Here is a 27369-nt window from a genome sequence, read left to right as displayed (position 1 = left end):
GCGGCAGTTGGGACAAGTCGGGACGGGGACAGGGACAGGAATGGTGCGAATGCACTGCAAACTACGCAGACACCTGGTGTGAGCCGAGGCGAGGCGAGGCGAGGAAGCCCACATCGCTACCAGTGGCGCCCTCCAGCACGACACTGCACCACCCCGCACAGGCCCTCCGCTGGACACCAGGGACAAGATGCGTCCTCCGCTAGTGCCGAAGGCTGCACGCGCCCAGCGAATGACAGGAGGTGCAACGAGCAGCAGTGCGTCTCACACACGCGGCGGTGGGGCGCGCCCCCCGCACGCGTCCTCGAGGAACTGGCTGTTGCGGAAGGAAGTGCTTTCGTCAAATGCGGCGGAAAACTAACATTTTGTGTGTTGGGAAAAAAGCCGAACGCGAATTCTGCCGTGGTCCTACATTAGATGCGCGCCAACGGCCATACCATGATGGATACACCGGTTCTCGTCCGATCACCGAAGTTAAGCATCATTGGGCCCAGTTAGTACTTGGATGGGTGACCACCTGGGAAACCTGGGTGCTGTTGGCTACCTTCCTTTTTTTTTCGTTTTGGTATTATGTCGCTACCCCTGCCAGCCCAATTTTCACACTACCTTTCTGTTGTGACAAAGATGCTTCCTTATGCCTTTTAAACTACTGTAATGGTACGAAAATGCAGTAATTAACTCGGTTTGAGGGACAATGTGCTAACCAAGTTTGCCAAGAAGACTTTGAAAACGACAAAACAGTACGAATCGGCAGGTGATTTCTGAAATACGTCACCGCCTATTGTTGTGTAGGAGTGTAGAGTTCCAAATTTGGTTTGTAATCATGACTTTATTCCTTAGTCGTCTCGTCTCGTCCCGCAGACGTTTGTCGTGCTTGCGCTGTCATATGGACCACGACCCGAGCGGCAGCGAGCGGCAGTCGGGACAAGTCGGGACGGGGACAGGGACAGGAATGGTGCGAATGCACTGCAAACTACGCAGACACCTGGTGTGAGCCGAGGCGAGGCGAGGCGAGGAAGCCCACATCGCTACCAGTGGCGCCCTCCAGCACGACACTGCACCACCCCGCACAGGCCCTCCGCTGGACACCAGGGACAAGATGCGTCCTCCGCTAGTGCCGAAGGCTGCACGCGCCCAGCGAATGACAGGAGGTGCAACGAGCAGCAGTGCGTCTCACACACGCGGCGGTGGGGCGCGCCCCCCGCACGCGTCCTCGAGGAACTGGCTGTTGCGGAAGGAAGTGCTTTCGTCAAATGCGGCGGAAAACTAACATTTTGTGTGTTGGGAAAAAAGCCGAACGCGAATTCTGCCGTGGTCCTACATTAGATGCGCGCCAACGGCCATACCATGATGGATACACCGGTTCTCGTCCGATCACCGAAGTTAAGCATCATTGGGCCCAGTTAGTACTTGGATGGGTGACCACCTGGGAAACCTGGGTGCTGTTGGCTACCTTCCTTTTTTTTTTCGTTTTGGTATTATGTCGCTACCCCTGCCAGCCCAATTTTCACACTACCTTTCTGTTGTGACAAAGATGCTTCCTTATGCCTTTTAAACTACTGTAATGGTACGAAAATGCAGTAATTAACTCGGTTTGAGGGAGAATGTGCTAACCAAGTTTGCCAAGAAGACTTTGAAAACGACAAAACAGTACGAATCGGCAGGTGATTTCTGAAATACGTCACCGCCTATTGTTGTGTAGGAGTGTAGAGTTCCAAATTTGGTTTGTAATCATGACTTTATTCCTTAGTCGTCTCGTCTCGTCCCGCAGACGTTTGTCGTGCTTGCGCTGTCATATGGACCACGACCCGAGCGGCAGCGAGCGGCAGTCGGGACAAGTCGGGACGGGGACAGGGACAGGAATGGTGCGAATGCACTGCAAACTACGCAGACACCTGGTGTGAGCCGAGGCGAGGCGAGGCGAGGAAGCCCACATCGCTACCAGTGGCGCCCTCCAGCACGACACTGCACCACCCCGCACAGGCCCTCCGCTGGACACCAGGGACAAGATGCGTCCTCCGCTAGTGCCGAAGGCTGCACGCGCCCAGCGAATGACAGGAGGTGCAACGAGCAGCAGTGCGTCTCACACACGCGGCGGTGGGGCGCGCCCCCCGCACGCGTCCTCGAGGAACTGGCTGTTGCGGATGGAAGTGCTTTCGTCAAATGCGGCGGAAAACTAACATTTTGTGTGTTGGGAAAAAAGCCGAACGCGAATTCTGCCGTGGTCCTACATTAGATGCGCGCCAACGGCCATACCATGATGGATACACCGGTTCTCGTCCGATCACCGAAGTTAAGCATCATTGGGGCCAGTTAGTACTTGGATGGGTGACCACCTGGGAAACCTGGGTGCTGTTGGCTACCTTCCTTTTTTTTTTCGTTTTGGTATTATGTCGCTACCCCTGCCAGCCCAATTTTCACACTACCTTTCTGTTGTGACAAAGATGCTTCCTTATGCCTTTTAAACTACTGTAATGGTACGAAAATGCAGTAATTAACTCGGTTTGAGGGACAATGTGCTAACCAAGTTTGCCAAGAAGACTTTGAAAACGACAAAACAGTACGAATCGGCAGGTGATTTCTGAAATACGTCACCGCCTATTGTTGTGTAGGAGTGTAGAGTTCCAAATTTGGTTTGTAATCATGACTTTATTCCTTAGTCGTCTCGTCTCGTCCCGCAGACGTTTGTCGTGCTTGCGCTGTCATATGGACCACGACCCGAGCGGCAGCGAGCGGCAGTTGGGACAAGTCGGGACGGGGACAGGGACAGGAATGGTGCGAATGCACTGCAAACTACGCAGACACCTGGTGTGAGCCGAGGCGAGGCGAGGCGAGGAAGCCCACATCGCTACCAGTGGCGCCCTCCAGCACGACACTGCACCACCCCGCACAGGCCCTCCGCTGGACACCAGGGACAAGATGCGTCCTCCGCTAGTGCCGAAGGCTGCACGCGCCCAGCGAATGACAGGAGGTGCAACGAGCAGCAGTGCGTCTCACACACGCGGCGGTGGGGCGCGCCCCCCGCACGCGTCCTCGAGGAACTGGCTGTTGCGGAAGGAAGTGCTTTCGTCAAATGCGGCGGAAAACTAACATTTTGTGTGTTGGGAAAAAAGCCGAACGCGAATTCTGCCGTGGTCCTACATTAGATGCGCGCCAACGGCCATACCATGATGGATACACCGGTTCTCGTCCGATCACCGAAGTTAAGCATCATTGGGCCCAGTTAGTACTTGGATGGGTGACCACCTGGGAAACCTGGGTGCTGTTGGCTACCTTCCTTTTTTTTTTCGTTTTGGTATTATGTCGCTACCCCTGCCAGCCCAATTTTCACACTACCTTTCTGTTGTGACAAAGATGCTTCCTTATGCCTTTTAAACTACTGTAATGGTACGAAAATGCAGTAATTAACTCGGTTTGAGGGACAATGTGCTAACCAAGTTTGCCAAGAAGACTTTGAAAACGACAAAACAGTACGAATCGGCAGGTGATTTCTGAAATACGTCACCGCCTATTGTTGTGTAGGAGTGTAGAGTTCCAAATTTGGTTTGTAATCATGACTTTATTCCTTAGTCGTCTCGTCTCGTCCCGCAGACGTTTGTCGTGCTTGCGCTGTCATATGGACCACGACCCGAGCGGCAGCGAGCGGCAGTCGGGACAAGTCGGGACGGGGACAGGGACAGGAATGGTGCGAATGCACTGCAAACTACGCAGACACCTGGTGTGAGCCGAGGCGAGGCGAGGCGAGGAAGCCCACATCGCTACCAGTGGCGCCCTCCAGCACGACACTGCACCACCCCGCACAGGCCCTCCGCTGGACACCAGGGACAAGATGCGTCCTCCGCTAGTGCCGAAGGCTGCACGCGCCCAGCGAATGACAGGAGGTGCAACGAGCAGCAGTGCGTCTCACACACGCGGCGGTGGGGCGCGCCCCCCGCACGCGTCCTCGAGGAACTGGCTGTTGCGGAAGGAAGTGCTTTCGTCAAATGCGGCGGAAAACTAACATTTTGTGTGTTGGGAAAAAAGCCGAACGCGAATTCTGCCGTGGTCCTACATTAGATGCGCGCCAACGGCCATACCATGATGGATACACCGGTTCTCGTCCGATCACCGAAGTTAAGCATCATTGGGGCCAGTTAGTACTTGGATGGGTGACCACCTGGGAAACCTGGGTGCTGTTGGCTACCTTCCTTTTTTTTTTCGTTTTGGTATTATGTCGCTACCCCTGCCAGCCCAATTTTCACACTACCTTTCTGTTGTGACAAAGATGCTTCCTTATGCCTTTTAAACTACTGTAATGGTACGAAAATGCAGTAATTAACTCGGTTTGAGGGAGAATGTGCTAACCAAGTTTGCCAAGAAGACTTTGAAAACGACAAAACAGTACGAATCGGCAGGTGATTTCTGAAATACGTCACCGCCTATTGTTGTGTAGGAGTGTAGAGTTCCAAATTTGGTTTGTAATCATGACTTTATTCCTTAGTCGTCTCGTCTCGTCCCGCAGACGTTTGTCGTGCTTGCGCTGTCATATGGACCACGACCCGAGCGGCAGCGAGCGGCAGTCGGGACAAGTCGGGACGGGGACAGGGACAGGAATGGTGCGAATGCACTGCAAACTACGCAGACACCTGGTGTGAGCCGAGGCGAGGCGAGGCGAGGAAGCCCACATCGCTACCAGTGGCGCCCTCCAGCACGACACTGCACCACCCCGCACAGGCCCTCCGCTGGACACCAGGGACAAGATGCGTCCTCCGCTAGTGCCGAAGGCTGCACGCGCCCAGCGAATGACAGGAGGTGCAACGAGCAGCAGTGCGTCTCACACACGCGGCGGTGGGGCGCGCCCCCCGCACGCGTCCTCGAGGAACTGGCTGTTGCGGAAGGAAGTGCTTTCGTCAAATGCGGCGGAAAACTAACATTTTGTGTGTTGGGAAAAAAGCCGAACGCGAATTCTGCCGTGGTCCTACATTAGATGCGCGCCAACGGCCATACCATGATGGATACACCGGTTCTCGTCCGATCACCGAAGTTAAGCATCATTGGGCCCAGTTAGTACTTGGATGGGTGACCACCTGGGAAACCTGGGTGCTGTTGGCTACCTTCCTTTTTTTTTTCGTTTTGGTATTATGTCGCTACCCCTGCCAGCCCAATTTTCACACTACCTTTCTGTTGTGACAAAGATGCTTCCTTATGCCTTTTAAACTACTGTAATGGTACGAAAATGCAGTAATTAACTCGGTTTGAGGGACAATGTGCTAACCAAGTTTGCCAAGAAGACTTTGAAAACGACAAAACAGTACGAATCGGCAGGTGATTTCTGAAATACGTCACCGCCTATTGTTGTGTAGGAGTGTAGAGTTCCAAATTTGGTTTGTAATCATGACTTTATTCCTTAGTCGTCTCGTCTCGTCCCGCAGACGTTTGTCGTGCTTGCGCTGTCATATGGACCACGACCCGAGCGGCAGCGAGCGGCAGTTGGGACAAGTCGGGACGGGGACAGGGACAGGAATGGTGCGAATGCACTGCAAACTACGCAGACACCTGGTGTGAGCCGAGGCGAGGCGAGGCGAGGAAGCCCACATCGCTACCAGTGGCGCCCTCCAGCACGACACTGCACCACCCCGCACAGGCCCTCCGCTGGACACCAGGGACAAGATGCGTCCTCCGCTAGTGCCGAAGGCTGCACGCGCCCAGCGAATGACAGGAGGTGCAACGAGCAGCAGTGCGTCTCACACACGCGGCGGTGGGGCGCGCCCTCCGCACGCGTCCTCGAGGAACTGGCTGTTGCGGAAGGAAGTGCTTTCGTCAAATGCGGCGGAAAACTAACATTTTGTGTGTTGGGAAAAAAGCCGAACGCGAATTCTGCCGTGGTCCTACATTAGATGCGCGCCAACGGCCATACCATGATGGATACACCGGTTCTCGTCCGATCACCGAAGTTAAGCATCATTGGGCCCAGTTAGTACTTGGATGGGTGACCACCTGGGAAACCTGGGTGCTGTTGGCTACCTTCCTTTTTTTTTTCGTTTTGGTATTATGTCGCTACCCCTGCCAGCCCAATTTTCACACTACCTTTCTGTTGTGACAAAGATGCTTCCTTATGCCTTTTAAACTACTGTAATGGTACGAAAATGCAGTAATTAACTCGGTTTGAGGGACAATGTGCTAACCAAGTTTGCCAAGAAGACTTTGAAAACGACAAAACAGTACGAATCGGCAGGTGATTTCTGAAATACGTCACCGCCTATTGTTGTGTAGGAGTGTAGAGTTCCAAATTTGGTTTGTAATCATGACTTTATTCCTTAGTCGTCTCGTCTCGTCCCGCAGACGTTTGTCGTGCTTGCGCTGTCATATGGACCACGACCCGAGCGGCAGCGAGCGGCAGTCGGGACAAGTCGGGACGGGGACAGGGACAGGAATGGTGCGAATGCACTGCAAACTACGCAGACACCTGGTGTGAGCCGAGGCGAGGCGAGGCGAGGAAGCCCACATCGCTACCAGTGGCGCCCTCCAGCACGACACTGCACCACCCCGCACAGGCCCTCCGCTGGACACCAGGGACAAGATGCGTCCTCCGCTAGTGCCGAAGGCTGCACGCGCCCAGCGAATGACAGGAGGTGCAACGAGCAGCAGTGCGTCTCACACACGCGGCGGTGGGGCGCGCCCCCCGCACGCGTCCTCGAGGAACTGGCTGTTGCGGAAGGAAGTGCTTTCGTCAAATGCGGCGGAAAACTAACATTTTGTGTGTTGGGAAAAAAGCCGAACGCGAATTCTGCCGTGGTCCTACATTAGATGCGCGCCAACGGCCATACCATGATGGATACACCGGTTCTCGTCCGATCACCGAAGTTAAGCATCATTGGGGCCAGTTAGTACTTGGATGGGTGACCACCTGGGAAACCTGGGTGCTGTTGGCTACCTTCCTTTTTTTTTTCGTTTTGGTATTATGTCGCTACCCCTGCCAGCCCAATTTTCACACTACCTTTCTGTTGTGACAAAGATGCTTCCTTATGCCTTTTAAACTACTGTAATGGTACGAAAATGCAGTAATTAACTCGGTTTGAGGGACAATGTGCTAACCAAGTTTGCCAAGAAGACTTTGAAAACGACAAAACAGTACGAATCGGCAGGTGATTTCTGAAATACGTCACCGCCTATTGTTGTGTAGGAGTGTAGAGTTCCAAATTTGGTTTGTAATCATGACTTTATTCCTTAGTCGTCTCGTCTCGTCCCGCAGACGTTTGTCGTGCTTGCGCTGTCATATGGACCACGACCCGAGCGGCAGCGAGCGGCAGTCGGGACAAGTCGGGACGGGGACAGGGACAGGAATGGTGCGAATGCACTGCAAACTACGCAGACACCTGGTGTGAGCCGAGGCGAGGCGAGGCGAGGAAGCCCACATCGCTACCAGTGGCGCCCTCCAGCACGACACTGCACCACCCCGCACAGGCCCTCCGCTGGACACCAGGGACAAGATGCGTCCTCCGCTAGTGCCGAAGGCTGCACGCGCCCAGCGAATGACAGGAGGTGCAACGAGCAGCAGTGCGTCTCACACACGCGGCGGTGGGGCGCGCCCCCCGCACGCGTCCTCGAGGAACTGGCTGTTGCGGAAGGAAGTGCTTTCGTCAAATGCGGCGGAAAACTAACATTTTGTGTGTTGGGAAAAAAGCCGAACGCGAATTCTGCCGTGGTCCTACATTAGATGCGCGCCAACGGCCATACCATGATGGATACACCGGTTCTCGTCCGATCACCGAAGTTAAGCATCATTGGGGCCAGTTAGTACTTGGATGGGTGACCACCTGGGAAACCTGGGTGCTGTTGGCTACCTTCCTTTTTTTTTTCGTTTTGGTATTATGTCGCTACCCCTGCCAGCCCAATTTTCACACTACCTTTCTGTTGTGACAAAGATGCTTCCTTATGCCTTTTAAACTACTGTAATGGTACGAAAATGCAGTAATTAACTCGGTTTGAGGGAGAATGTGCTAACCAAGTTTGCCAAGAAGACTTTGAAAACGACAAAACTGTACGAATCGGCAGGTGATTTCTGAAATACGTCACCGCCTATTGTTGTGTAGGAGTGTAGAGTTCCAAATTTGGTTTGTAATCATGACTTTATTCCTTAGTCGTCTCGTCTCGTCCCGCAGACGTTTGTCGTGCTTGCGCTGTCATATGGACCACGACCCGAGCGGCAGCGAGCGGCAGTCGGGACAAGTCGGGACGGGGACAGGGACAGGAATGGTGCGAATGCACTGCAAACTACGCAGACACCTGGTGTGAGCCGAGGCGAGGCGAGGCGAGGAAGCCCACATCGCTACCAGTGGCGCCCTCCAGCACGACACTGCACCACCCCGCACAGGCCCTCCGCTGGACACCAGGGACAAGATGCGTCCTCCGCTAGTGCCGAAGGCTGCACGCGCCCAGCGAATGACAGGAGGTGCAACGAGCAGCAGTGCGTCTCACACACGCGGCGGTGGGGCGCGCCCCCCGCACGCGTCCTCGAGGAACTGGCTGTTGCGGAAGGAAGTGCTTTCGTCAAATGCGGCGGAAAACTAACATTTTGTGTGTTGGGAAAAAAGCCGAACGCGAATTCTGCCGTGGTCCTACATTAGATGCGCGCCAACGGCCATACCATGATGGATACACCGGTTCTCGTCCGATCACCGAAGTTAAGCATCATTGGGGCCAGTTAGTACTTGGATGGGTGACCACCTGGGAAACCTGGGTGCTGTTGGCTACCTTCCTTTTTTTTTTCGTTTTGGTATTATGTCGCTACCCCTGCCAGCCCAATTTTCACACTACCTTTCTGTTGTGACAAAGATGCTTCCTTATGCCTTTTAAACTACTGTAATGGTACGAAAATGCAGTAATTAACTCGGTTTGAGGGACAATGTGCTAACCAAGTTTGCCAAGAAGACTTTGAAAACGACAAAACAGTACGAATCGGCAGGTGATTTCTGAAATACGTCACCGCCTATTGTTGTGTAGGAGTGTAGAGTTCCAAATTTGGTTTGTAATCATGACTTTATTCCTTAGTCGTCTCGTCTCGTCCCGCAGACGTTTGTCGTGCTTGCGCTGTCATATGGACCACGACCCGAGCGGCAGCGAGCGGCAGTCGGGACAAGTCGGGACGGGGACAGGGACAGGAATGGTGCGAATGCACTGCAAACTACGCAGACACCTGGTGTGAGCCGAGGCGAGGCGAGGCGAGGAAGCCCACATCGCTACCAGTGGCGCCCTCCAGCACGACACTGCACCACCCCGCACAGGCCCTCCGCTGGACACCAGGGACAAGATGCGTCCTCCGCTAGTGCCGAAGGCTGCACGCGCCCAGCGAATGACAGGAGGTGCAACGAGCAGCAGTGCGTCTCACACACGCGGCGGTGGGGCGCGCCCCCCGCACGCGTCCTCGAGGAACTGGCTGTTGCGGAAGGAAGTGCTTTCGTCAAATGCGGCGGAAAACTAACATTTTGTGTGTTGGGAAAAAAGCCGAACGCGAATTCTGCCGTGGTCCTACATTAGATGCGCGCCAACGGCCATACCATGATGGATACACCGGTTCTCGTCCGATCACCGAAGTTAAGCATCATTGGGGCCAGTTAGTACTTGGATGGGTGACCACCTGGGAAACCTGGGTGCTGTTGGCTACCTTCCTTTTTTTTTTCGTTTTGGTATTATGTCGCTACCCCTGCCAGCCCAATTTTCACACTACCTTTCTGTTGTGACAAAGATGCTTCCTTATGCCTTTTAAACTACTGTAATGGTACGAAAATGCAGTAATTAACTCGGTTTGAGGGACAATGTGCTAACCAAGTTTGCCAAGAAGACTTTGAAAACGACAAAACAGTACGAATCGGCAGGTGATTTCTGAAATACGTCACCGCCTATTGTTGTGTAGGAGTGTAGAGTTCCAAATTTGGTTTGTAATCATGACTTTATTCCTTAGTCGTCTCGTCTCGTCCCGCAGACGTTTGTCGTGCTTGCGCTGTCATATGGACCACGACCCGAGCGGCAGCGAGCGGCAGTCGGGACAAGTCGGGACGGGGACAGGGACAGGAATGGTGCGAATGCACTGCAAACTACGCAGACACCTGGTGTGAGCCGAGGCGAGGCGAGGCGAGGAAGCCCACATCGCTACCAGTGGCGCCCTCCAGCACGACACTGCACCACCCCGCACAGGCCCTCCGCTGGACACCAGGGACAAGATGCGTCCTCCGCTAGTGCCGAAGGCTGCACGCGCCCAGCGAATGACAGGAGGTGCAACGAGCAGCAGTGCGTCTCACACACGCGGCGGTGGGGCGCGCCCCCCGCACGCGTCCTCGAGGAACTGGCTGTTGCGGAAGGAAGTGCTTTCGTCAAATGCGGCGGAAAACTAACATTTTGTGTGTTGGGAAAAAAGCCGAACGCGAATTCTGCCGTGGTCCTACATTAGATGCGCGCCAACGGCCATACCATGATGGATACACCGGTTCTCGTCCGATCACCGAAGTTAAGCATCATTGGGGCCAGTTAGTACTTGGATGGGTGACCACCTGGGAAACCTGGGTGCTGTTGGCTACCTTCCTTTTTTTTTTCGTTTTGGTATTATGTCGCTACCCCTGCCAGCCCAATTTTCACACTACCTTTCTGTTGTGACAAAGATGCTTCCTTATGCCTTTTAAACTACTGTAATGGTACGAAAATGCAGTAATTAACTCGGTTTGAGGGACAATGTGCTAACCAAGTTTGCCAAGAAGACTTTGAAAACGACAAAACAGTACGAATCGGCAGGTGATTTCTGAAATACGTCACCGCCTATTGTTGTGTAGGAGTGTAGAGTTCCAAATTTGGTTTGTAATCATGACTTTATTCCTTAGTCGTCTCGTCTCGTCCCGCAGACGTTTGTCGTGCTTGCGCTGTCATATGGACCACGACCCGAGCGGCAGCGAGCGGCAGTCGGGACAAGTCGGGACGGGGACAGGGACAGGAATGGTGCGAATGCACTGCAAACTACGCAGACACCTGGTGTGAGCCGAGGCGAGGCGAGGCGAGGAAGCCCACATCGCTACCAGTGGCGCCCTCCAGCACGACACTGCACCACCCCGCACAGGCCCTCCGCTGGACACCAGGGACAAGATGCGTCCTCCGCTAGTGCCGAAGGCTGCACGCGCCCAGCGAATGACAGGAGGTGCAACGAGCAGCAGTGCGTCTCACACACGCGGCGGTGGGGCGCGCCCCCCGCACGCGTCCTCGAGGAACTGGCTGTTGCGGAAGGAAGTGCTTTCGTCAAATGCGGCGGAAAACTAACATTTTGTGTGTTGGGAAAAAAGCCGAACGCGAATTCTGCCGTGGTCCTACATTAGATGCGCGCCAACGGCCATACCATGATGGATACACCGGTTCTCGTCCGATCACCGAAGTTAAGCATCATTGGGGCCAGTTAGTACTTGGATGGGTGACCACCTGGGAAACCTGGGTGCTGTTGGCTACCTTCCTTTTTTTTTTCGTTTTGGTATTATGTCGCTACCCCTGCCAGCCCAATTTTCACACTACCTTTCTGTTGTGACAAAGATGCTTCCTTATGCCTTTTAAACTACTGTAATGGTACGAAAATGCAGTAATTAACTCGGTTTGAGGGAGAATGTGCTAACCAAGTTTGCCAAGAAGACTTTGAAAACGACAAAACTGTACGAATCGGCAGGTGATTTCTGAAATACGTCACCGCCTATTGTTGTGTAGGAGTGTAGAGTTCCAAATTTGGTTTGTAATCATGACTTTATTCCTTAGTCGTCTCGTCTCGTCCCGCAGACGTTTGTCGTGCTTGCGCTGTCATATGGACCACGACCCGAGCGGCAGCGAGCGGCAGTCGGGACAAGTCGGGACGGGGACAGGGACAGGAATGGTGCGAATGCACTGCAAACTACGCAGACACCTGGTGTGAGCCGAGGCGAGGCGAGGCGAGGAAGCCCACATCGCTACCAGTGGCGCCCTCCAGCACGACACTGCACCACCCCGCACAGGCCCTCCGCTGGACACCAGGGACAAGATGCGTCCTCCGCTAGTGCCGAAGGCTGCACGCGCCCAGCGAATGACAGGAGGTGCAACGAGCAGCAGTGCGTCTCACACACGCGGCGGTGGGGCGCGCCCCCCGCACGCGTCCTCGAGGAACTGGCTGTTGCGGAAGGAAGTGCTTTCGTCAAATGCGGCGGAAAACTAACATTTTGTGTGTTGGGAAAAAAGCCGAACGCGAATTCTGCCGTGGTCCTACATTAGATGCGCGCCAACGGCCATACCATGATGGATACACCGGTTCTCGTCCGATCACCGAAGTTAAGCATCATTGGGGCCAGTTAGTACTTGGATGGGTGACCACCTGGGAAACCTGGGTGCTGTTGGCTACCTTCCTTTTTTTTTTCGTTTTGGTATTATGTCGCTACCCCTGCCAGCCCAATTTTCACACTACCTTTCTGTTGTGACAAAGATGCTTCCTTATGCCTTTTAAACTACTGTAATGGTACGAAAATGCAGTAATTAACTCGGTTTGAGGGACAATGTGCTAACCAAGTTTGCCAAGAAGACTTTGAAAACGACAAAACAGTACGAATCGGCAGGTGATTTCTGAAATACGTCACCGCCTATTGTTGTGTAGGAGTGTAGAGTTCCAAATTTGGTTTGTAATCATGACTTTATTCCTTAGTCGTCTCGTCTCGTCCCGCAGACGTTTGTCGTGCTTGCGCTGTCATATGGACCACGACCCGAGCGGCAGCGAGCGGCAGTCGGGACAAGTCGGGACGGGGACAGGGACAGGAATGGTGCGAATGCACTGCAAACTACGCAGACACCTGGTGTGAGCCGAGGCGAGGCGAGGCGAGGAAGCCCACATCGCTACCAGTGGCGCCCTCCAGCACGACACTGCACCACCCCGCACAGGCCCTCCGCTGGACACCAGGGACAAGATGCGTCCTCCGCTAGTGCCGAAGGCTGCACGCGCCCAGCGAATGACAGGAGGTGCAACGAGCAGCAGTGCGTCTCACACACGCGGCGGTGGGGCGCGCCCCCCGCACGCGTCCTCGAGGAACTGGCTGTTGCGGAAGGAAGTGCTTTCGTCAAATGCGGCGGAAAACTAACATTTTGTGTGTTGGGAAAAAAGCCGAACGCGAATTCTGCCGTGGTCCTACATTAGATGCGCGCCAACGGCCATACCATGATGGATACACCGGTTCTCGTCCGATCACCGAAGTTAAGCATCATTGGGGCCAGTTAGTACTTGGATGGGTGACCACCTGGGAAACCTGGGTGCTGTTGGCTACCTTCCTTTTTTTTTTCGTTTTGGTATTATGTCGCTACCCCTGCCAGCCCAATTTTCACACTACCTTTCTGTTGTGACAAAGATGCTTCCTTATGCCTTTTAAACTACTGTAATGGTACGAAAATGCAGTAATTAACTCGGTTTGAGGGACAATGTGCTAACCAAGTTTGCCAAGAAGACTTTGAAAACGACAAAACAGTACGAATCGGCAGGTGATTTCTGAAATACGTCACCGCCTATTGTTGTGTAGGAGTGTAGAGTTCCAAATTTGGTTTGTAATCATGACTTTATTCCTTAGTCGTCTCGTCTCGTCCCGCAGACGTTTGTCGTGCTTGCGCTGTCATATGGACCACGACCCGAGCGGCAGCGAGCGGCAGTCGGGACAAGTCGGGACGGGGACAGGGACAGGAATGGTGCGAATGCACTGCAAACTACGCAGACACCTGGTGTGAGCCGAGGCGAGGCGAGGCGAGGAAGCCCACATCGCTACCAGTGGCGCCCTCCAGCACGACACTGCACCACCCCGCACAGGCCCTCCGCTGGACACCAGGGACAAGATGCGTCCTCCGCTAGTGCCGAAGGCTGCACGCGCCCAGCGAATGACAGGAGGTGCAACGAGCAGCAGTGCGTCTCACACACGCGGCGGTGGGGCGCGCCCCCCGCACGCGTCCTCGAGGAACTGGCTGTTGCGGAAGGAAGTGCTTTCGTCAAATGCGGCGGAAAACTAACATTTTGTGTGTTGGGAAAAAAGCCGAACGCGAATTCTGCCGTGGTCCTACATTAGATGCGCGCCAACGGCCATACCATGATGGATACACCGGTTCTCGTCCGATCACCGAAGTTAAGCATCATTGGGCCCAGTTAGTACTTGGATGGGTGACCACCTGGGAAACCTGGGTGCTGTTGGCTACCTTCCTTTTTTTTTTCGTTTTGGTATTATGTCGCTACCCCTGCCAGCCCAATTTTCACACTACCTTTCTGTTGTGACAAAGATGCTTCCTTATGCCTTTTAAACTACTGTAATGGTACGAAAATGCAGTAATTAACTCGGTTTGAGGGACAATGTGCTAACCAAGTTTGCCAAGAAGACTTTGAAAACGACAAAACAGTACGAATCGGCAGGTGATTTCTGAAATACGTCACCGCCTATTGTTGTGTAGGAGTGTAGAGTTCCAAATTTGGTTTGTAATCATGACTTTATTCCTTAGTCGTCTCGTCTCGTCCCGCAGACGTTTGTCGTGCTTGCGCTGTCATATGGACCACGACCCGAGCGGCAGCGAGCGGCAGTCGAGCAAAGTCGGGACAAGTCGGGACGGGGACAGGGACAGGAATGGTGCGAATGCACTGCAAACTACGCAGACACCTGGTGTGAGGCGAGGCGAGGCGAGGCGAGGAAGCCCACATCGCTACCAGTGGCGCCCTCCAGCACGACACTGCACCACCCCGCACAGGCCCTCCGCTGGACACCAGGGACAAGATGCGTCCTCCGCTAGTGTCGAAGGCTGCACGCGCCCAGCAACACCTCGCTGCTGAGCGCGCTGTACTTCCGTCTGCGACTTGGTCGGCGGCGCCTCGTGTGCCGTCTGTCTTCTGCCTCGCGGCTACATTTCATCAAGTCCGTAAGTAATGGAAAGTTTCTATGATGCTAGTGAAGAGCGTGAAAATAACGTACAATGTGAATTCGATAGTTCCGTTGGCAAACCGTCAGCTTTCGAAATTCATCGTTGGATACTCGAGGAATTGTGTTTATCGACCGATGGCGTTCTTGGTGTTCAGTTTGACACTTTTATTAATTCTGTGTTTTTGAAGTTGAAAACTCCGGAATTATGTGATACTGTTGTCAATGTTAATGATGGCGTCCGTAAATTTAGACATCTAGACGGTCGCATTAGTAACGTAAATATTTCTCATGGTGGGTTTGGCCTTCGAAATGTTCGTGTGTTCAACTTGCCTTTTGAAATCCGGAATGACACAATATCTCGTCATTTGCGGCCGTACCGGACCGTCCTATCTGTTACTAAAGAAAAGTGGTCCTCCGCCTATGTTTTTCAAGTTGAAAATGGCGTGAGGAGTGTAAAGATGGTCGTACGTCAACATATTCCGTCCTTCTTGCTAGTTAACGGTCATCGTGCTTTCATAACATATAGTCGTCAACCTCAGACGTGTTCTTTTTGTGGTGCTGTCGGTCATTACCGACAAAACTGCCCTAAACGCAGGCCGCCTGTTCAGTTGCCACGTGAGGATATTTTAGGTGGGCCTAGTTTTGCCTCTGTTGCCGCGACGAGTTTAGGTTCCGCCCCCCCCGCACGTGTGCCACTCGCGGCCGCCCCCCCCTGTACCGGCCGCCGCTGACGCCATGGATACGTCTGTTCCCGATAGTGACTCTGTTTCTGTACCTCTTGTTGAGCCCTCTTTGGTCGCGGATGTGACAACTGTACCTATTACTAAAAAACCGGTAGTGGACGATGTTTCACCGGAATCCGTGCCGCTGTCGGCCGTTGTTCCGCATCCTGTCCCGGTTGCGGAACCCGATAAATCGGCGGTTGTTCCAACTCCCGTCCCCGACAGTGTCTCTGCTGCCAGTGATGTTGTTGTTGACAGTGAGGCTTTTACTGCGCCTAAACCCCGTAGAGACCGGAATGTTGCTCGGGCTTCTGGCACACCGCGTTTGCGTAGTGCCAGTAGTTCTGCTTCTTTCGATACGCGTGGTGTTTCGGCCAAAAATCGGAGTCCGTCTCCGGTGGCGCGTTCTCCTGCCCCCCCTCACGCTCAGTCGGTTGGTCAACCGACCTCCCGACAGCCGGCCGCGCGCTCCGGGGCCGATCTCGGCCAGCGCCCGTCTCAGGGAGGGGGCGGCAGGCGCCAGGCGAAAAAGCAGCAATCTTCCCGCACCCAGCCGGAGGGTGCTGTAGTAACTGCCACGCAACAACGTGATATCACGGTTCAACACCTAAAAACATTTTTGAGTCAGCCGTTTTCCGCTGCTGATTCCGACAGGGCTCCGGACAGCGGCGATTTTATTAGTTGACTTTAAAAATGCTTTTGACCGCATTAGTCATTTTTATTTGCGTCGGGTTATGGTACGCATGGGGTTTGGTTATCTATTTACCCGATTCGTGACGCATTTGTTGCAACCTGCTACTTCCCGTATATGTGTCAATGGTCGTCTCACTCCTGCTTTTCGTGTGGGTCGCTCCGTGCGGCAGGGGTGTCCGCTTTCCATGGCGCTTTTTGCCATTGCGCTGGATCTCCTCCTCCGTTCTATCAGTCAGAAATGTCGCGGCATTCAGATGGGGACTACCAGATTGGTTTGTCGCGCATATGCTGATGACCTTGGCGTATTTATTGAACATATCGACGACGTTGACAGGTTGCATGTTGTTTTGCACAACTTTGGAAAAGCTACGGGGGCGGTTATCCATCCCCGGAAAACTGTGCTTTTGCCGCTCACCGCCCGCGCACGTACCCTGCATAGGGATTGGTTTTGTGTCCAGCAGCAGCCTACCGTTCTTGGGATACTTCTATCTTCGAACCCACAGCAGATGGCAGCCTTGAATTGGCGGCCTACGCTGTATCGGATTCGTGCGGTTGCCAGGATCTATGCGGTCCGGAATGTGGCCCTTCGGGATAAGGTGCATTTGATAAATGTCAATATCTTGGCGAGAGCATGGTACCTTGCGCAGGTTCTCCCGGTTCCCAAGCAGTTGGGGCGCGCCATCCAACAGGCGGTTTACTGGTTTTTATGGAGGGGGGAGATTTTCAAGGTATCGCATGCTGTCTGCACCTTGGACCTGTCCGATGGCGGTTTGGGACTAGTTGATTTTTCCGCCAAATGTGCGGCCCTTTTTTGGAAGCGAACTACTGCTGTTATTCAGAAAGCTCCTTGCGGTCCCACTGCGTTTGTTTTTAATCGTTACCGTCCTCTTTCTGAAGTGGCCCCTGTTTCTGTGTCGCACATCCCGTTCTACCTTTCTTATGTGCGCCGCTACTTTCTTGATAATAGTTACCTGGCGCTTTGTGACATCTCCGTCCACACGGTTAGCGCTGTCTGCACGGCTTTCCGCGGACCTCCCATTCGCTGCAAGTGGGAGTATCGGTTGCCACGCTGCAACTGGGTGGCAGTGTGGAAAAACCTCGCCAGTGACGTTCTCCCGGCTTCCGTCCACGCGGTGTGGTACAAGGTGGTGCATCGCACCATCCCTACCAACTCCAAACTGCATTCTATTAATCTCATCCCGTCTGGTGGGTGTGACGTGTGTACTGCCGACGACACTATTGAACACCGCTTTGCGTGTGACCGCTTCCGCCGTGTTTGGGAAGTCGCCAGGGACATGATTCGTTTGATTCAGAGGGTGGACACTCGCACTGTTACTGTGGATGCTGTCTTAATTCCGCAGTGTGACGTCTACCCCACCACCAAGCGCAATGCCACGGTGTGGATCCTTGGCCACACGGTTTTTGCTATCTTCTCCCTCAAGTTGTCTACCGATCTGGACTTTCTCACTTATTTATGGACCCAACATACCCAGATTCAGGCATCACCACACTATCGGCGAACTTTTGCTAATTTTTTGCAGGTCGCACTAGCGCATGCTTTTGCGCGGCTTTCCGTACCTGAGTAGCATGGACGTTTTTCTCTTATCTTTTCTCTTGCCTTTGAGCGACACAATATGAATATGTCTTACTGCGATCTTCCCAAGTTATTCTGGAACGAAAATTGACGTACCTTGAATACCGCACGAAAACAGAAGTCTTTTCAGTTTTTTTCTCTGGCCGTTATTGCCAAACGTCTTGTTTGCCATGTGTGTCCGTATTATTAGTTTCATTATTAGTTTTTTTCCGTTTTGGGGCGTGACGGGATTTTTACTGAAGTTTCAGTTCTCAGTCTTGGTGGTGACTGTTTGAGTTTTTTTCTACATTTTCTCATTTCTTTATTGTGGAGCATTCCAAAGTCTCGTCACGTGTCTGTGCTCGACACTCTTTCACCTTTTGTCGGTGTGGCATTTCACACCGGTGTCCCGCATTTTAGTTTTGTTTTACGGTCAATATGAGTGTTGACGGGTGTAGGGGCGACACTGTGGCCAGGCCTCAGGCACATTGACCCCTGCCCTCATTGCCGCCGCCTGCCTGCCACGCTCCTTGCCCGAACGTTTGTCTATCGATGACTTTTCTTTTCCGGTGGATGCTTCGCCCTGGTTGCATTTTAATTAATTATTTTTTTGTGGACAGTCGTCACTGTCGGTTGTTGCGGCGTGAAGCCGTCTTTTCTTTCCTTATATTTTCTCTATCTTGCGTATCAATGGGAAGCATTCTCCCCCTCGTTTCTCACGCATTGGAGGACTATTTCCCTTTTGTTACATGCCCAGGACGCCATACTGTCACAATTGCTACATATGCGCCTCGCCGATGACGGCGGTCATTGAACAGTGTCCACCGGTTCACCTCGAGGGAGCCACCAGTACCTTTTATAGCCATTGAAGCTCGCCAAAAGACGGCAATTCATGGAGAGAGTAAAGGCCGGGCTATAAGGGGAGATGGGAGCCCCGTTAAAAGAAAAAAAAAAAAAAAAAAAAAAGGTGCCGTTGGCTGCCCTTCATTGTGGGCGCGGTAGGTCAGCGATTTCGGTCAGTTTGTTTGTTGCCCTCTGTACGAAAAAATAACCCTAGTTATGCGATCAACGACAATCTTAAACTGATGTCTCACGACATCCGTCCCGTCCGCCTCGAGCAGATGCAGCGAACGAAAGTGAACAAAATGAAATTAACAAAATATGTGGTATAGCATTTGCCCGCGAAAGGCAAAGGTCCCGAGTTCGAGTCTCGATCCGGCATATACTTGCAAACTGCCACGATGTTTCGTACTCCTATATTGTTTTTCAAAAATGGCTCTGAGTACTATGGGTCTTAACATCTGTGGTCATCAGTCCCGTAGAACTTAGAACTAGATAAACCTAACTAACCTAAGGACATCACACACATCCTTGCCCGAGGCAGCATTCCAACCTGTGACCGTAGGCTTCACGCGTTTCCAGAGTGAAGCGCCTATAACCGCACGGCCACGCCGGCCGGCATTATTTTTCAAACAGTGATAGAAGTTGTTCTATTTCACTCATGCTTAATATTATTATTCTTTTCCAACAGATAGTGAATAGATTTAGCAGTTTCATTTGAAGATCAACTGCAGCATACACATTGTAAATATTTTAACAACTTTAGTATCATTGTACGTGGTGTTCAATCAGAAATGTATGCATTACATATTAATGCCCAAATCGTGGCCTACGACTGTCGATGATCGAGCTATTTTTTTCAAATTCTTTATTATCAAAAACCATTATAATTATTCCTTAATTCATCAGTGGGTCATAACAGTTATACATTTATATTAAGTTTGCAGCTAGTTTTAGTTTTAATAAGTGAGCTACAGTTATTAACAAACAATGGGCATTTAATATCTAACATCTACTGTTTATACCTAATTCCTATAACTACTTTAATTTGTATGTATTCTGCAGCGTCACATGTGTGCCAGTAAAGATATAAACCTACTTGCATTGGCCTTGCTCTTCGAGCTAATCCCGAAGAGCATGCCCCTGGCACTGGGCAGGCCTCGATGTTAAATTCGCTGCAGTCCCTATCGTAATTTCCTATAACTAAGTTCTACAAACTAACTTATCCTACGTCTTATCGGGTGTGTGTCACAATCGGTGGTGTCTACCCCTACTCCCCCTAATCCTGCACGTGGCTGATTCCAACTGAGATGAAGTCGGCCAGTCAACGCACAGGCTGCATGGAAATAGGGCTCTTGGACGCAATCGGTGGTTATTGTCATTATTATTTAGCGTATCTCTCTTAAGTATTCAGTTAGAACTTTTCGAGATACCTCGTTAGCCAATGTGTTTAAGGTCTGAAAAGTTTCCTCTCGTCTGAGTAGTTGATACGTGTCATAGTTGGGTAGTCTGTCTCGTAGTGTGTTTGCGACATCATTGAAGAGGGGACATTCGTAAACTACATGCTCGGGTGTACCCTCCGGATCGCCACAGTCACACGCTGGTGTAGCCCTCTTCCCAAATAGACATAAATATGTCGGATAGGGTCCATGGCCAGTGAGAAAGTGGATCAGACCTCGTGTAGGCTCAAAGTACTTCAATTCCAGACGTTCCCTTACATCAGGTATAAACTGGAAAGTCCTACGTCCAGCCTCTTCTGCTTCCCAAGATTCCTGCCAGAGCTCCTCCCCTCTTTTCCTTATTTCTCTTTTAACCCCCACCCTAATATCCATGATATCTACGATCTTCTCGTAATTTCCCTTCTTGGGCCAATACCAAGCCGCCTGTTCTCTTATCTTTATGTCCAGAGGGCAGAGCCCCATTATGACTAATAGCCCCCCCCCCCTCCCATGGAGATGTTCTGTAGGCACCCACAGCTCTTAATACCATGTTTCTCTGGACCTTACTCACTGCCACGGCGGGCACAACCCTCGTGAGCCTGTGCGCCCAGACTCCCGAGCCATAGCCCACAACTGAGGTTAGGATACTATTATGTTAGAGTCTAATTAGGTGTGGAGGAAGATGGAATCTTTTATGGCCTATTGAAATGAGGTTATTTAATATCTGAAGGGCTCTCTGGGTGACTGTATCAATGTGTTTTCCGAAACTCCACCTCTCATCAATGATAACTCCTAGGTAGCGTGTCTCACGTCGTCGGAGAACTAGTGAACCGTCTATTGTAGCAGTCGGATTTCTAATAAGATGTCCTTTTAGCAACAGGTAGGTGGATTTGCTGGGCGATATCGTCATTTTAATCGTATGGCACCACTGTTGGAGTTTGTCTAAAGCTGTCTCTATTTTCGGTTCGATGTCTTCGCGGCTACGGCCGCCAACCAACAGGAGGAGGTCATCCGCGTAGGCTATCACCTCTAACACCTCATCACTTTGTTGTAGTCTATCTAATAAAGGCTCCATATGGATGTCCCAGAAGAGGGGTCCTAAGACGGAACCTTGGGTACATCCTTTGGTGATTGTCTTTCCAACTCTTTCGCTAGAGGACGATAGCCAAACCTCCCGATCCTTGCAATAGCTCCTCAGGCAACCGTATAGCGGCCCTGGACACTCTTTCTCCCACAAGCAGGAGAAGAGCCAAGGCCACCACAGGTTGTCGAAGGCGAAGCTGATGTCAACCATGATGCCAACCACGTATTTGTGCGGGGTCGAGCCACAGACCTCGGCCGCCACGGCGATTGCATCAGATGCCGAACGCCCTAGTCTGAACCCGAACTGCCTGTCACTCATACCGCACAACACTCAGTGTGCTGTCAGTCTGTCAGCCAGCAATTTCTCCAGTATTTTGCCAAATACATCCAGCAAGCAAATCGGCCTCTAAGATTTCACTTCTGCGGGGTCCTTGTCTGGTCCTTTCTTTATAATGACTACATTTGCCGTTTTCCATTTCTTTGAGAACTTTCTCTGTCTAAGGCATTCATTATATAGATGTGTTATTGGTGCAGTCAGCTGAGGCGCCAGAAACTGCACAACCTCCGCCACAATGCCGTCTGGCTCAGGTGCTTTTCCTCTTCGCAGTGATCTTATATGGGTTGCTACCTCCTCTTCTGAGAAGGGGTAGATAGCCGTCTCATTAATGTATACTTCTTGGTCTTCATCTCTGAGTTGCTTCTGCCCCTCTGTCTCCCCTTCCGCATTGTCGTCAGGCAACAGGGACCGGAGGAGGACCCCTGCAGTCTCCTGCCAGGACTCTGTCATCCTGTCCCCGTACCTGACTGTTGATAGCTCCAGAGGAGAGCGGATTTTTTCCCTCACCAACTTATATGGAAGCCCCCATGGGTCCGTGACTAACTGGTCGAGCACAAAGTTTTCCCAGCTTCTCATCCTAACTTCACGCAGTTCCTTTTGGAACTTCCGCTTTTCCTCCCTATATAGCAACTGCCACCTTTATCGTTCCTGCCAGACGACACTGCGCTGGTGCTTCCTCAGCCTTCTGACAGATTGACGCAGTTCTCCTAGTTCAGCAGACCATGGTAACGGAGAGGCCGCCATGGTCCTCCTCGTAGTAGGTACAGCTGCCCTCACCGCTCTTGTCACTGCATTCACCAGTTCCTCCGCTCTCTGGTCTACGTCCATGTCCAGATGCATGTCACCTTCCGGTGATGGAGGAATGTCACACTCCCTCGCTAGGCGTTCCCAGTCGGTTCTTCTGTAATTTAGTTGTACTTCCCACCCCGTGGCCCAGCGGCACTCTCTTTCTCCTAAGGTGAAAGTTATCAGATTGTGGTCGCTTGTGGTGGCATTCTCTGTGACTCTCCAGTTTCGAAGATTGTTAGCTGTGTTTGGAGTTACAAGGGTGACATCAATATTTGTGCCCTGTCCTCCTCCTGCAGCGTAGGTAGGATTGCCAGGCCTGTTGGCCACTACAAGTTGTGATGCCATAATAAGTTCCTCAAATTTTTCACCATTAGCATCTCTTGAGCCACTGTAACACAGGGGGGATTTTGCATTAATGTCTGCTGTAATTACAACTTTTCTTCCCCGCAACGCCCTGGTAACTCTCGCTATGTGGTCTATGTGATGTTCTATGTTATCCCCATACTGAAAATACATGTTTATGAGAGTTATGATTCCCATAGGGGATTGAAGCTCCACGACGTTACAGTGGCTAGTTGTGAACTTGAGAGTGTGGTGACTCTCAAAAGTTTATTTGTGATTATAATCGCTGCCTTCGGGTCATCCCCTCTGCTGACTATTTGCCAGCTCGCAGCAGCAAAAGCTATTTTCCCAGCCAGGGAGTATGGCTCCTGTAGACAGAGTACATCTAGTCTCCTCTCCTCCACCTCCCTTAGGAGCTCCTGCATCACGAGTCTGCTGTTATGAGTGTTAAGCTGTCCAATAGTTATTTTTGTCATTAGGGGAAGTACGTATGTATTCGGTCATGTGGCCAGGACTTACTCCAGTCGAACGCAATTCGTCCATGTGCTATTACTGATTGTTGGTAAATGTCGTCAAGATCAAATTTCTCACCTCGTCTTTCGAACACTTTCTTGAGCAGGTCTCGCAAGGCGCCGAAGTCGGTGGGGAGATTCACTGATTTTAGCTGGATTCTGTCAACAGCCTCCATAACCGAGAAGGTTATCTTCCTGCCGTCTGAAAGGTGGCTACACTGAGCCACAGCGCCAGAGATTGCGCCAAAGAGTTTTATTCTGCCGCCTCCACTGGCAGTGCTTATCGAGAAGTCGTGGTGGAGAGTGCTTGTTGAGAAGTAGCAGTAGGCAGTGCTTGTTGAGATGTAGCAGTGGTGAGTCGTTGTTGAGAAGTTCCCATGGAGAGTGCTTGTTCAGATGTTGTCATATTGTTTTGATGGGCTAGACACCAGATATTGTTGGATTGGGGATGCTGTAATGATCAGAGTGTGCTTTTCGTCAATATATGAAGGTAAAAAATTCCATTTTTTTATTATTTCAATGTCTTAAACAATAATGCCTCTTGGTCACAGGTTCAGTGAACAAAGCATCTGGCTCGTGTTCTTGTATTAGACTGTATTTCTGGTTTCTATGTGCAATTATAGTATTTCTGGTTTTTTTTAATTACTTCAGTATAAATGGTGTTTAAAATATCTGGTCTTATCGAGGAAGAACCGTGCCAGATGTGTACGTTGAATCACACTTCCACACACAGAACAGCTACACTCGTGTTTTGTTGTTTCCTAGGTTTTATAGTTGCTGGGGACTTAATTAATTAATTGTGTTAACGGAAATTTTCTTTCATTCTTTGTTGTTATTCTATGCAGTCAGATTGCGGAGTAATACTAGTCAGGGCCAACCGGTTACGAGACTTCGTAACCGGACAGACAGCGACCAAAAACTGAAAAATATTTGCATTATAAATAATTAAGCCCCCATGCACATGGCGACCGCTGCTTCGGATCGTCCCTTGGAATTCTTCTGATTGTAAAAATAGCAGACAGTAGTATTGTTGTAGTAATTTGTAGTTTAGTACTTGTAGTCTATATTGCATGTGTAGATTTGGTAATTGTCATTCTTCCAATGGTATTTTTGCAAAATTTAATTTTTGATGTCTTGTATACGCGTGTGACAATTTTGTGCAATTATGAAGATTTCAATTGTTCGTTAATCTTGTTTGAGGGAAGCATTTCGTGTGAATGATATTGTTGGTGATAAAGTGTCATTGTGTGTAATTTTCGTATAGTGACGAGTTTTGTATGTTTTGTAAATGATTACGCGATCGATGAAAAATGCAAAAGTGTGATGGATAGTGAGAATGACGAAATTGTTAACATAGCGAACTCGCCAACACAGGAGGACAGTATGATGAATAATGAAGTTGAAAACAATTTAATAAGTCGGGAAAATAGTCCGGAACCAGTTCAAAATTTTTCACAATCAAAAAATTTTCAGAATTCGAGATTAATGACAGAAGATTCTGGAATAGTATCGAACACAGATAGCTTCACGGCTATGTCGAAGGAAGCTGGTTTTGCGGGAAATGTTAGGGGCGAAAAGAATTTTGAACCAGTTAATATGGAGCAGTTGATGGGTGAAATATTAAATTTGGGATCTGAATTAAAAACAGTGGGATCACAAATAGGAACAATTATAACTGATATGGGAACAATGGAAAAACAGTTAAGATCTGAATTAAAAACAGTGGGATCACAAATAGGAACAATTAAAACAGAGATGGGAACTTTGGCAACACGTTTAGAAACTGATATGGGAACAATGGAAACACGATTAGACTCACGAATAGGGACATGCTTCAAAAACATGAAAGATGAATTAAAGAAAGAAATTAGAGAAGTACAACCGATTTTGAATGCTCACAATAACAGATTAATTTCAATAGAAATCAGACAAAAGGAACAGGATAGAGAACAGGAAGAAAGAGATCGTGTGATAGTACAAAAATTTTCGGAGTTAAATTTACAACGTGCACAAGATAAGGAAGAAATATTTGAAAGAATCGAGGAATCCGTACCAAATGACAGAATAAATAACCTAACACAACAGTATGAACAGTTAACTACTAAATGTGTCAATACTGAAACCCGAGTCGCGACACTTACGGAAGACGTAAATAAACAGAAAGAAAAAATAGGTGACTTATCGGAAAGAGTTGAGGAGATTTCAGATAAATTGACAAATCTTAGTTTAAATGGGGACAGAGATTCAGATGATACAGCTCCATTGCCATTTGCAGAAACAGAAGAGTACGAGAGCATAAATAAACATGTTGAAAATCAGGGAAAATTTAATGAACGTGTTAAAAGGGAATTTGAGGCGTTACGAAAGCAAGTCAAACAAATTGAAGGCGAAATCGTAGGAAAAGACAGCAGAAGAAATTTCGAATCACAGATAGCAGAGGGCTTTGAAGACAATAATTTATTTCGTTTACAAGAGGCAACAAGAGAGCGCCAGGCACGTGAACTTGACAATAATCGACATTCGGACTGGGACAGACGCGGTAGGTCTTTGACGCCACGGGGAGAAAACTTTGACTATAAACACTTCTTAACAGTTCCGAAATTTAAGATCTTTCGCACTTCTAAGAACGACATACACCCATGTTCATGGTTAGATCAATTTATGTACGCACTTCCACCAAATTGGCCACTAAGTCACAAACTGGAATTTATGTGTGGATATTTAGAAAACGAACCGACGACGCGCATGCGTGCACTTATTAGAGATTGTAATAATCTAAATGATTTTTATCATGCATTTCTATCGGCATATTGGTCCAAAAACACGCATGACAGAGTCAAACATAGTCTTATTATGCAGCGTAATTTTAAACAGTCTGAGTTCCGCACGCCAGCAGAATACTTTGAAGACATGATTCGAAAGAATCAGTTCCTTTCCAGCCCTTATAGCCCGACTGAATTAATTCGCATTTGTTTAACTAAGCTGCCTCAATCCATAAGACAAATTGCTTTAGCCGGAAGATGTAAAGATGACATTGAGACTTTTAAGACTTTGCTACAAGAACTTGAGTATGACAACGACGACGGGACTTCTTGTAATTTTTTCAGTAACGGTAATCATAACAGATTTTCAGAGAGAAGGGATAATGATCGGAACGGACGTTATATGGGTAACTTTGAAAATGACAGACGTAACAGACAGGACAATAGATACCAGCCTTATGACAATAACAGACGGTCTAACAGAAATTACACAGACAGTTATAATAACGGAAATTCCTACCGGAATGATCAATCATACGGAAACAGTAATCGGTATCATCAAGACAGAAATTATTCATACAATAATAGGAATTCTTACTACAGAAATAACCAGGGTAGTAGATATAACAATAATTTCAGATGTGACAGTCGAAATTACACAAGAAGTAGTCGTGCAGATAGCCAGGAAAACAGAAATTTTAATAACAGACACAACCAAGAATTTACATGTAACAGACAGGAGGGACCTAATTGGCATCCTCCGCGTGACAGATATTCAGAGAGACAAGTGCAAATAGTAGAAATTGATCCACGAAATGACCGGAATAATCAAAGACGTGACGCAAGCAATCGACAATGACTTGTAGCTTCGGCTTCTGGCAGCAATATAGACGGTTCAGAAAGTAATGACACTACGACTTTACACTACGTACGCCTGGAAGACATGAGAGACATTTGGTGGACGAAAAGAAAATAATGCAGACGCATTTTTACATCCTGTAATTGAAGTATATGTGGGTAAGAATAAGTTCACTGCAGTTTTAGATTCTGGGAGCCCATTGAATGTCATTAGTGAATCAGTTTTTCGTATATGTGTAAGAACTATTGCTTGTCCTGTGTTACCTGTTTCTAAAACTACAATTCGAGGCGCTATTTCTGGAAAAAGTGTGGAAGTCAAACAACAGACCAACCTAAATTTCATTTGTCAAGGATACGAATTTTCTGCTAATTTTATTATTGTTCCATTACTCAGTACACAAATTATATTAGTTATGGAGTTTCTTCACACACATAAGGCAATTTTGAACTTTAAAGAAGGAAGTGTGAATTTGACAGTTGCCGGAATGCCGAAATGTTTGAAATTTTTCGAGTGTCTAA

The 27369-nt window shown here is 49.9% G+C and overlaps 16 non-coding genes across 16 annotated transcripts; all 16 read left to right on the top strand.

The window, feature by feature from the left end:
• The first annotated feature begins 420 nt into the window (after positions 1-420).
• Positions 421-539, top strand: LOC126485202 (5S ribosomal RNA). Its single transcript, XR_007587926.1, has one exon. It is a non-coding gene; the product is annotated as a 5S ribosomal RNA (ribosomal RNA).
• A 790-nt stretch (positions 540-1329) lies between these two features.
• On the top strand, positions 1330-1448 carry LOC126485775 (5S ribosomal RNA). The gene has a single exon (XR_007588075.1). It is a non-coding gene; the product is annotated as a 5S ribosomal RNA (ribosomal RNA).
• Positions 1449-2239: 791 nt separating this feature from the next.
• On the top strand, positions 2240-2358 carry LOC126485236 (5S ribosomal RNA). The gene has a single exon (XR_007587958.1). It is a non-coding gene; the product is annotated as a 5S ribosomal RNA (ribosomal RNA).
• A 791-nt stretch (positions 2359-3149) lies between these two features.
• On the top strand, positions 3150-3268 carry LOC126485658 (5S ribosomal RNA). Its single transcript, XR_007588064.1, has one exon. It is a non-coding gene; the product is annotated as a 5S ribosomal RNA (ribosomal RNA).
• Positions 3269-4059: 791 nt separating this feature from the next.
• On the top strand, positions 4060-4178 carry LOC126485235 (5S ribosomal RNA). The gene has a single exon (XR_007587957.1). It is a non-coding gene; the product is annotated as a 5S ribosomal RNA (ribosomal RNA).
• Positions 4179-4969: 791 nt separating this feature from the next.
• Positions 4970-5088, top strand: LOC126485433 (5S ribosomal RNA). The gene has a single exon (XR_007587987.1). It is a non-coding gene; the product is annotated as a 5S ribosomal RNA (ribosomal RNA).
• Positions 5089-5879: 791 nt separating this feature from the next.
• Positions 5880-5998, top strand: LOC126485314 (5S ribosomal RNA). The gene has a single exon (XR_007587976.1). It is a non-coding gene; the product is annotated as a 5S ribosomal RNA (ribosomal RNA).
• Positions 5999-6789: 791 nt separating this feature from the next.
• LOC126485234 (5S ribosomal RNA) lies at positions 6790-6908 on the top strand. Its single transcript, XR_007587956.1, has one exon. It is a non-coding gene; the product is annotated as a 5S ribosomal RNA (ribosomal RNA).
• Positions 6909-7699: 791 nt separating this feature from the next.
• LOC126485233 (5S ribosomal RNA) lies at positions 7700-7818 on the top strand. Its single transcript, XR_007587955.1, has one exon. It is a non-coding gene; the product is annotated as a 5S ribosomal RNA (ribosomal RNA).
• A 791-nt stretch (positions 7819-8609) lies between these two features.
• LOC126485232 (5S ribosomal RNA) lies at positions 8610-8728 on the top strand. The gene has a single exon (XR_007587954.1). It is a non-coding gene; the product is annotated as a 5S ribosomal RNA (ribosomal RNA).
• A 791-nt stretch (positions 8729-9519) lies between these two features.
• On the top strand, positions 9520-9638 carry LOC126485231 (5S ribosomal RNA). Its single transcript, XR_007587953.1, has one exon. It is a non-coding gene; the product is annotated as a 5S ribosomal RNA (ribosomal RNA).
• Positions 9639-10429: 791 nt separating this feature from the next.
• LOC126485230 (5S ribosomal RNA) lies at positions 10430-10548 on the top strand. The gene has a single exon (XR_007587952.1). It is a non-coding gene; the product is annotated as a 5S ribosomal RNA (ribosomal RNA).
• A 791-nt stretch (positions 10549-11339) lies between these two features.
• On the top strand, positions 11340-11458 carry LOC126485229 (5S ribosomal RNA). Its single transcript, XR_007587951.1, has one exon. It is a non-coding gene; the product is annotated as a 5S ribosomal RNA (ribosomal RNA).
• A 791-nt stretch (positions 11459-12249) lies between these two features.
• On the top strand, positions 12250-12368 carry LOC126485228 (5S ribosomal RNA). Its single transcript, XR_007587950.1, has one exon. It is a non-coding gene; the product is annotated as a 5S ribosomal RNA (ribosomal RNA).
• A 791-nt stretch (positions 12369-13159) lies between these two features.
• LOC126485227 (5S ribosomal RNA) lies at positions 13160-13278 on the top strand. The gene has a single exon (XR_007587949.1). It is a non-coding gene; the product is annotated as a 5S ribosomal RNA (ribosomal RNA).
• A 791-nt stretch (positions 13279-14069) lies between these two features.
• On the top strand, positions 14070-14188 carry LOC126485176 (5S ribosomal RNA). The gene has a single exon (XR_007587920.1). It is a non-coding gene; the product is annotated as a 5S ribosomal RNA (ribosomal RNA).
• The last annotated feature ends 13181 nt before the right edge of the window (positions 14189-27369 follow it).

This window comes from Schistocerca serialis, chromosome 6 (assembly GCF_023864345.2).
Source record: "Schistocerca serialis cubense isolate TAMUIC-IGC-003099 chromosome 6, iqSchSeri2.2, whole genome shotgun sequence".
NCBI lineage: Eukaryota > Metazoa > Arthropoda > Insecta > Orthoptera > Acrididae > Schistocerca > Schistocerca serialis.
This window is presented reverse-complemented; position numbering and strand designations above follow the sequence as displayed.